We start from the raw sequence: 7,973 nt of genomic DNA on the forward strand, positions 1-7,973 counted from the left end.
GCCTGCAGCTCTGGCCAGCAGCAGCCTGCATTGTTTGCTGATGCCGCCGCTCTTGCTTGGAAATTGCGCCCGGCCACTCACAAGAGCTGTGCAGACTCATCACTGCTTGCAACACACACCCTCCATCTGCTAAGTTGATGCTAGGTGCCTGGGGTACAGAGGTAACAATCTGTCCCTGTCTTCTGTTTCTTTCTCCATCTCTCTTTCTCCCTCTCTGCTCTCTTTTCTATCCCCCTTCAGTAGGAACACTGAAAGGGTTAAAATCATTGTACTTGGGAATGCTTGGGTATACTGAGGCTAGAATAAGATACATTGTAACCAATGTAGAAGCTAGCTGAATAACTTAGCAGAAGATAGGGAACAAAAGCTTGCTAGATCCAGTGAAGAAAATGCTGAAACAGCTAGCAAGAGACTGCGCGTGATGAGAAAAGAAAGGTGAAAAGTGCAAAGCAAGGAAGACATTTAGCCTTCATCAAAACAACCACCAAGCCCTCCTCAGCACAACCACCAGGGAGCACTGCGCCTGCGCTCTGCGTATGCTAATGATATTAACGAGTTCTAAGAAATAATTTGCATAACCACACCTTTTTCTAGCAAAAATGATGAATATGCATAAGTTGACCATATATTGTAAACTGACGTGTGCCTGGGGTGTGTGCGTGTTTGGAGGAACGATCCTCCCACACCCAGAGCGCTGAATAAAGCAAATACCCACTTCTTGGACTTTGTCTCGGAAGTGTCTCTTGGCCTGGTTTGGGGCAAATCAACACTTACCCCTCTTTATCAATAAGCAGTTCTCATATATAATATTGCCACATTTGCACTTTATTTTTGTCTGAGAAATCTATCAAAAAGAATCCTCCCCGACTCCCCCTTTTACAGCTGGACGGGACATAAACCCAAAGTAAAACTTGGATTTTGATCTTGAGTGGTAATGAGGGGGGCCATTACCTAGTGTGGACTTGACCTTTTGGCCTCTGTTTTCCACCAGAGGCTTTGCATCCGGCCTACAGCATTTTACCCTCACTGCTGCACTAAAGGCTTTATATTTTAGCGCAACACAAATCAGTTTCATAAAACTTAGTCTTTGTGCTCTAGAGCATCAGTCAGCAACCTATTTTAACCAAATAGGACTGCATGATAGATCATTTGTTAAAATAAATAGAAAAACAAAAGCTAACTCTATACATCGTATATTTTGGTGTTACAGAAAAATACTTTCATATACCTATAAAATAGGTTTCAAATATCTATAAAATATAGTGATATTTAGAAAAGAGCACTATTAATTTTTTGACTAAGAGTGGCTGAGAAATAATTTTTTTCTTAAAACAAAGCTCTTTCCAGAAGTATTACTAATACAGTTATGATACCTGGTCTTCCAAAATGCCAATGGAGTGCTGTGATGCTCTTAACATATGTAATTACACAGAAAAATTTGTCTGCTTCTTTGGATCAGGAAGCTGATCTTGAAATGAATCTCCTGGTAGTCTGGTTTTACAGGGCTTCAGCTCACATTGTGGAGTGGCCTTTCAGCACATCAACTGGATTCCTTATGGATGAAACTAAGTAAGAAGGCGTGAGCTTCAATCACAATTGGGACTTGGTCTTTGGGACCCTGCTGAGGCTAGTCCAAGAGTGGGATAATGCCTGGACCCAAAATGCAACATATCAAAAACAGTGCTGTCAGGATGCCAGGTTCCCAACACCAGTGATTACATTGGTCATATCTGTCTGCTAAGACAGATGTAGGCTAGGGAACCACTTTGTAGTAGACAGCAAGGGTTTGCTATGGTTTCTCTGTATGCTATGAGTCCTGTAACAAGGCAGCATCTTTGAAGAAAATTGCATCCACAGTCAATTCTGTAAGCATGCTTTACATCTGAAAGAGAGGCAAATTGTTTCTGAAATGCTGAGTTTAACAAATGGCAAACCTTTTGGTAATTGCACTGTGACTCTAAGTGTGGAAGGGTGCTAAACATATAGCTCATGTCTTTAGCCCTTATTTAATTTTCAATGTCAGACTAAGATGTTTTATAGAAAATCCCCATCCTATTTACTGCACATCAGTTTTCCTTCCGAGCAGTGTTTGAATTATTTCACCGTATCATTTTTTTCTTTTTGCTTAAAACAGTTGTCAGCTGGACACAAGTCAAGTCTTCTTCATTTTATGACTCTGACTTGTGCCCAGAATTATTCCAGCCCTCAACAGATTGAAAAAAATATCCCTGCTTATCCTAATATCGGCTTATTATAAAGAGATGGGGAAATTCTTGACAATATGACAAATTGACAATATGCAAATTTCTTTTTGTTTTTCCGGTGAGGACTATTAAAAGCACATACAGGACATTTTTTGATTACTTGCCTCAAACAGGACCACTCACAACTACAAAGGTTTCCTGGGATAACCCAAGATGTTATTGTATTCCATATCTATCTGTACCCAAAAATTATTAGTGTCTCTTTAAGGTCCAAAGGCACAGCCAGAAACAGAATCGTGAGGTCAGGGAGGGGTACCATAGGCTTTTGAAAGCTTTTCTGGCAGGCAGTTCAGTCTCTTTTGCTGCATGATTTTTGCCTCACTGCTTCTTGGTTTTTGCTTGACCAGAGCTCTCTCTCTCTGTCCACTTGGTTTGGCTCTTGGTTTCTTGCTATAGAGCTGAGGCAGCATGGCAGAGGCTTTTCCTTTTTGGGTTCTCCTTTCAGTTTTTCGGGGTTTTTTCTTGTCTCAGAGAGGCTGTCTTGGGGTGAATTCTACAGGGCCCTGCCTGTTGCCACTGTGCCAAATTGGACAGCTTTCGCCCCAGCCCAATCCGCTCCAAACTCGCCAGTGGCACCTGGCCGAGTCAAGAAGACTGTGGAGTTGCCCCAGCCCAACCACCCTGGCTTGACTGCTCCTGTTATCTCCTGCTGCGAGAAAGGTGAATTCCCTCCATGGGTTCTGGCCCTGACTGAGTTTCCAGACACTGTCAGAGCATGCCAGCTGCCTTTCTCAGCGAAGCTCTGCTGCCAGAGAGATAAGCAGCAGGGGGAAGACTTGACACCACCTTTCCTTTTTTTCCTTCTAACCCTATGCTCGGTTGCAGAGTGGCATCTTGGGGGAGGGTGTTCCTGGCATTTTTGGTTTCTTTTTGTTCTGGGCAGCCTGCAAGATTTAGCAGTTTTTTATCTGATGGTTACTTGCTATTATTTCTTGCCTATTACTGTTCTCCTTGTTAGCAAGCTGTTATTTTTTCAGTTATATCTACTTGTATTCATTCCTTATTGGTGAAGAGGGATTGGTTGAGCCTGTAAAGGGAGGCAACTCATTCCAGCATGTTCTCATTTAAATTGTCTCAAATCAAGACAGTAGAGAGTGTAGTTTTTAACAGAAAAAAAATGTGTTTTCCCCCTGCTAATTCTCAAATTCTCATTTTTTGTTCTCTCTCTCCATATGGACAATGGCGAATGCACCAGTGGAAGGGATGGAATAAAGGCTTTCTTTACAAACCCCAAGTCAGAGTCAATCCCGGTGCCCCTCTGGATAGTGAAAGGAGCTGTAGCAGGAACCTCAGAAGCAGCAACCTGCAACAGCAGGGGCTGGCTCACCCCCTGAGAGATGAACAAAAGGTTGCAGAGACTCCGAGTTGCGCCTGTAGCTGTCGGGTGTCCGGGTGTTGGGTTACAGTGTAGCAAGGTGCCCTGAAGCAGCAGCTGAGAACAGCGAGGTTGGGCAGGGAATTGCTCCCCCGGGTAGCTCACCGGCGATGGCTGGTCCCTGGGTCTGGGCTGTGTGGAGAGCAGGGGCAGCCCCTGGTGGGGAACAAGAGTGTTCCCGGGTTGTGGCTCTGGGCTTCCCAACAGCAGAGAAGCAAGCTAGTGAGCCCAGTCACAGTGCTGAAGGAAAAAGAAACAAAGAGGCAAAACTCACAAAGCAACAGTATCCCTAGTCAGAGATGCCAGCAGCCCGGCCAGTTGAAAAGCCTGTCCCAGAAGGAAGGACTTGCCCCCCCACCCTGTCCCCAACTTTCTTCAGAAACCCCGGCCTGGCTCTCACTCATTGCAATACTCCCGGAGCCAGGGTGATTGGGGGTGCGGGGGAAGCAGTGACCACCTTGGACACAGAACAAAAGAAACAAAAAACCTTAAAAATTATATGGGATAAACAACCATCCCAAGACACACTGGCAAGATTTTAGTTAATTAGTTCTTAATTTCTCTACTTTGCCAGCAGTTGTCTAGTACTTTTAAAATTTGTTTTCTGTTTAGAATTGCTTAAACAGCTTTTTTTGCAAACTGGATTTACTTCTTCGTGGTCCAGGTATTGGTATTGGACAAACCAACTAGAGGAGTCATGTAACTGGACCTGCTCACCAATGCAGATGAGCTCATTAGAGAGATTAAAGTACAGTCCGGGTTATAGCACCCATGCCCAAGTTGAGTTTGTTATCTCAAGTAGTAGTGGTCCTGAAGAGCAAACTTCCAGCTGTGTAAGGAATTAGTGGATGAGATCCCCAGGGAAACTGTCCTTAGGGATAGAGGAATTGACCAGAGCTGGCAACTCTTTAAGGCCAGTTTTCTTAGTGTGCAAGAGTTCTCAATCCTTACATGCTGGAAATCAAGCAAGGCAGGCTGGAAAACAGCATGGCTGAGCAAGGATCTGTTCCTCAAACTTAGGAGTAAACAGAAAATGCACAGCCAGTGGAAGCAGTGGCATTTGGCTGGGACTGGCCTTTTTCCCCCCCAAATTAATGTAGCAATTAGAGTTTAGACCACAGTTACTAAGTTACTGTTCACCCATGTCACCTTTGATCCAGTGTTTTCCCAGAGGGCAGGGTCCTCACTGAAGAGACACCGACTTAAGGAATAAGTATAATTTATTATAGTGAAAAACTGCTAAGAATTACAGTTCTGCTAATTAGAATTCAGAATTACAGAATTACTGCTAATAAACTAAACAGTGTATCTAATCATTACTATAAAAGATTGCCTACAGTGATTAAGAAAGATACATCACCAGTTACTCTAGTACTTTAGCATCATCCAGGTCCGCACAACAGCTGGGGGAAGATCTTGTCTCAGTGAAGGACTGGAGAACCATGCCCAACAACTGGGAAATCCTGCAAGTGCCACCTGAAAGCAATGAGGCTTCCAACCTTGCTGTGAGAGGGTCCCATTTTTATAGTGTTGAATAAACAAGCTACCATAACATCTAGTGCATGAACGTCTGGTTTAATCTTCCTATTGGGTTTTTCCCAAAGCCTGGCCAGGGCTCAAGGAGGAACCAAGGAAGTTGTGTTTGTTCCTACCTCCCCAAACAAAGCCAGATGTGGCCTTGTCTGGTTTCTAAATACAGAAAAGCGAATACATGTTTTGCCAATGAGAGGATACATTTATCACATTGCTAATAATACTTAGTTAATGAGCAGATACTTACAACATTTGGTTGGAAGGTTCATCTAGAGGTCAGCTTTGGCTCAGGGCTCGTTGTTCAGGCCTTAGCACTTCACCTAGTCATGCCAAAGGACTAAATTTTCCTCTCTCAAATTTAGCTCTCTAACTGCCTAAGTGAACACTTTGGCCAGTGTCTCAGTTTGAAAGACACGTATCTGCCAAGGAAGGCAGGAACCTCCCTTGGAATGGAGAATATGACCCCCCTCCCTCTGAATTATTATAACATTGAAATTGAGGGGGCTTTCAGGCAAAGATATGGGAAAAGGAATAACAGTTCTTTACTAATACGTATGTGTATAACATGGCAAACAACAACAATGGCAACAACAACAAACAAAAGAAAGAATAAACCAGAAAACCCAATAAACAGTCTCTTCCAGCTCTTTAAGCAATTTCCCCTTTGGTGTAGTGATCATCACAGCCGGCAGCGGTGCCGGTGGTCTCCCAGTGGGCAGGGCAGGTGTGATGACTCCCCCTCGGCTGCAGGGGGTGCTCTGGTGCGAGCTTGGAGACCACGTGGTTAATGGTGGCTTGGCTGAGATGGGAAGGGATAGGAAAAAGGCTTGCTTTACAAATCCCTAGGGGCAGTCGATCCCGGTGCCCCAGGAGGACCCTTGGAAGCAGCAAGCTGGAACAGCAGGATTGAGCAAAATTCCGGGGTGCTGGAAACTCTGCAGCTGCAGCTGGAACCATCCCGGCAGGCAGGGGTTGCAATGCCTACAATGTAGCAAAAAACTTGGGGCAGTGGCAGCTGAACAGCAGGGGAGCTGACCAGCAACAGCCCGCTCCCTAACAGGGCAGAGACAGAGACACTCCCTGGGAGGGGAAAAGGGGCTCGGTGATCCCAGGGTTTCCCCTGAGGCACCCCAGCAGATGGTGGAGGGTCCTTTGTTCGGTGAGGTAGGGTGTTAATAAGGTCCCAGTGTCATGGCCACTCTTAGGAGCACAGCTCCCCTCATGGTAGAAGGCAGCAGAAGACAGAACCCCGCAGTGGCGGTGAATTCTTCCCACAGTGTCCACAGCCTCCTTCCCCTCCGAATGCCGAGAGAGCTGGCAGCTGCCCCAGCCCCTTTTTTCCCAGCCCAGTTCTCGGGGTATCTCTGCCCCTCCCAGAGAAACCGTCAGATAAGAGAAGTGCAGCCAGATGCCCTCCTCCCCTGAGCTTGGCAGCTTCTTTTGTCTCTCTTAAGTACCTGGTCATTCTTGTTCCTTAGCAACAAAATGAAGGAAAATGCCCTAAGAGAAAAAAAAAAAAAAAAAAACCCAAAAGGAAAAACCCTAACTTCCAACAGCCAGGAACTGAAAAACAGTGTCTATATTAATAGGTTTGATTTCACTGCAGGATGATTTAAGTGAAATTGGATTAGAAAGAGGAGTCAGCAAAGCAGAAGTACTTTTCATCATTAGAAAGCGTTTCAAAAATAATTCCTTGTACGCTTCCTCCACAACAGGGCTCTCCCAAATTTAGTGATATGTTGGAATTGTAAAAAAGAAGAGAGGCCCGGGCTCCGGCAGGGGGAGAAATGCAGTCCAAACCAATGTGGTTGATAAGAGCAAAACTCCGTTTATTAGCAATCCAGAGGCACTTAAATAGTATACCAGCTTGTTAACTCTTAAGTGGCTTAAAACTTATCAAAGCGAATTTCTACTTCTACATAATTGGACTTACATTGGCAAGCTTCTACAGTTATGTTATTATTAAAAGAATTCAAAGTTCACCTCCCTTCTCTCCCGGTTAGCACATCTTATCAGTACAGCTGCATCGTTTCAGAACTCCCTCTTTGTTTCTCAGGCTTGGTTCTCACACAAGAATTTTCTCATGGAGAGTCTTTCTCACACAGGCCTTTTGCTTGCAGGCTCTTGCTACAGTTCTTTTATTGATCCCATAATTCTATGAATGATCCATGTCCCTGATCCTTTAATAATTCCCAAGAGTGATATGCTTACATTTCCAAAGGTAAGGGGAAAACAGTGGAAAAAAATGACTTTTCTAACACTTAAATAGTATCTCTGAATACATGTAATGCAAAAGAACGCTCTCACCCCAAAATTCCGCTCTATTTGTCTTTTTTTCAGTATCTTTATTTTCAGCACATACAAGAATTTAAATCCTTGACACAGGCTTTAGTTTGCATGGTGAAAGATACACAGGAAAAAATAACAGCAAGAGACTTTTTATAACTTGTAGAAAAGCACATGCTGGTTTGCCTGAGCAAACATCCCATGGAATAGTTCATGTACTAAAAATGCCCAAAACAGTGCCAGTGCAGATGACAATAGACTAAGAACACTTCCATGAATGGTAACACTTGACTGCTAAATGTGTGCTGAGATAACACAGTTCTTGTGCTCAAGGCACGAGCTCTGGTGAGCCCCTGGTTGTAGAGGAATTCCTTGTGGAACAGGGGCATATGATATCCCAGGAGAGCTTGGGCATCCCAGGGTTGTTGCAGAAGTACCCCCGACGGGGCCTCAGGCTGAAAATAGGCTTGCAAGGCACCTGCTAGCCAGCAGCCTTGAACAGCCTTGGGAAAAGG

Source organism: Corvus brachyrhynchos, unplaced genomic scaffold (assembly GCF_000691975.1).
Source record: "Corvus brachyrhynchos isolate BGI_N302 unplaced genomic scaffold, ASM69197v1 scaffold49, whole genome shotgun sequence".
NCBI classification, from domain to species: domain Eukaryota; kingdom Metazoa; phylum Chordata; class Aves; order Passeriformes; family Corvidae; genus Corvus; species Corvus brachyrhynchos.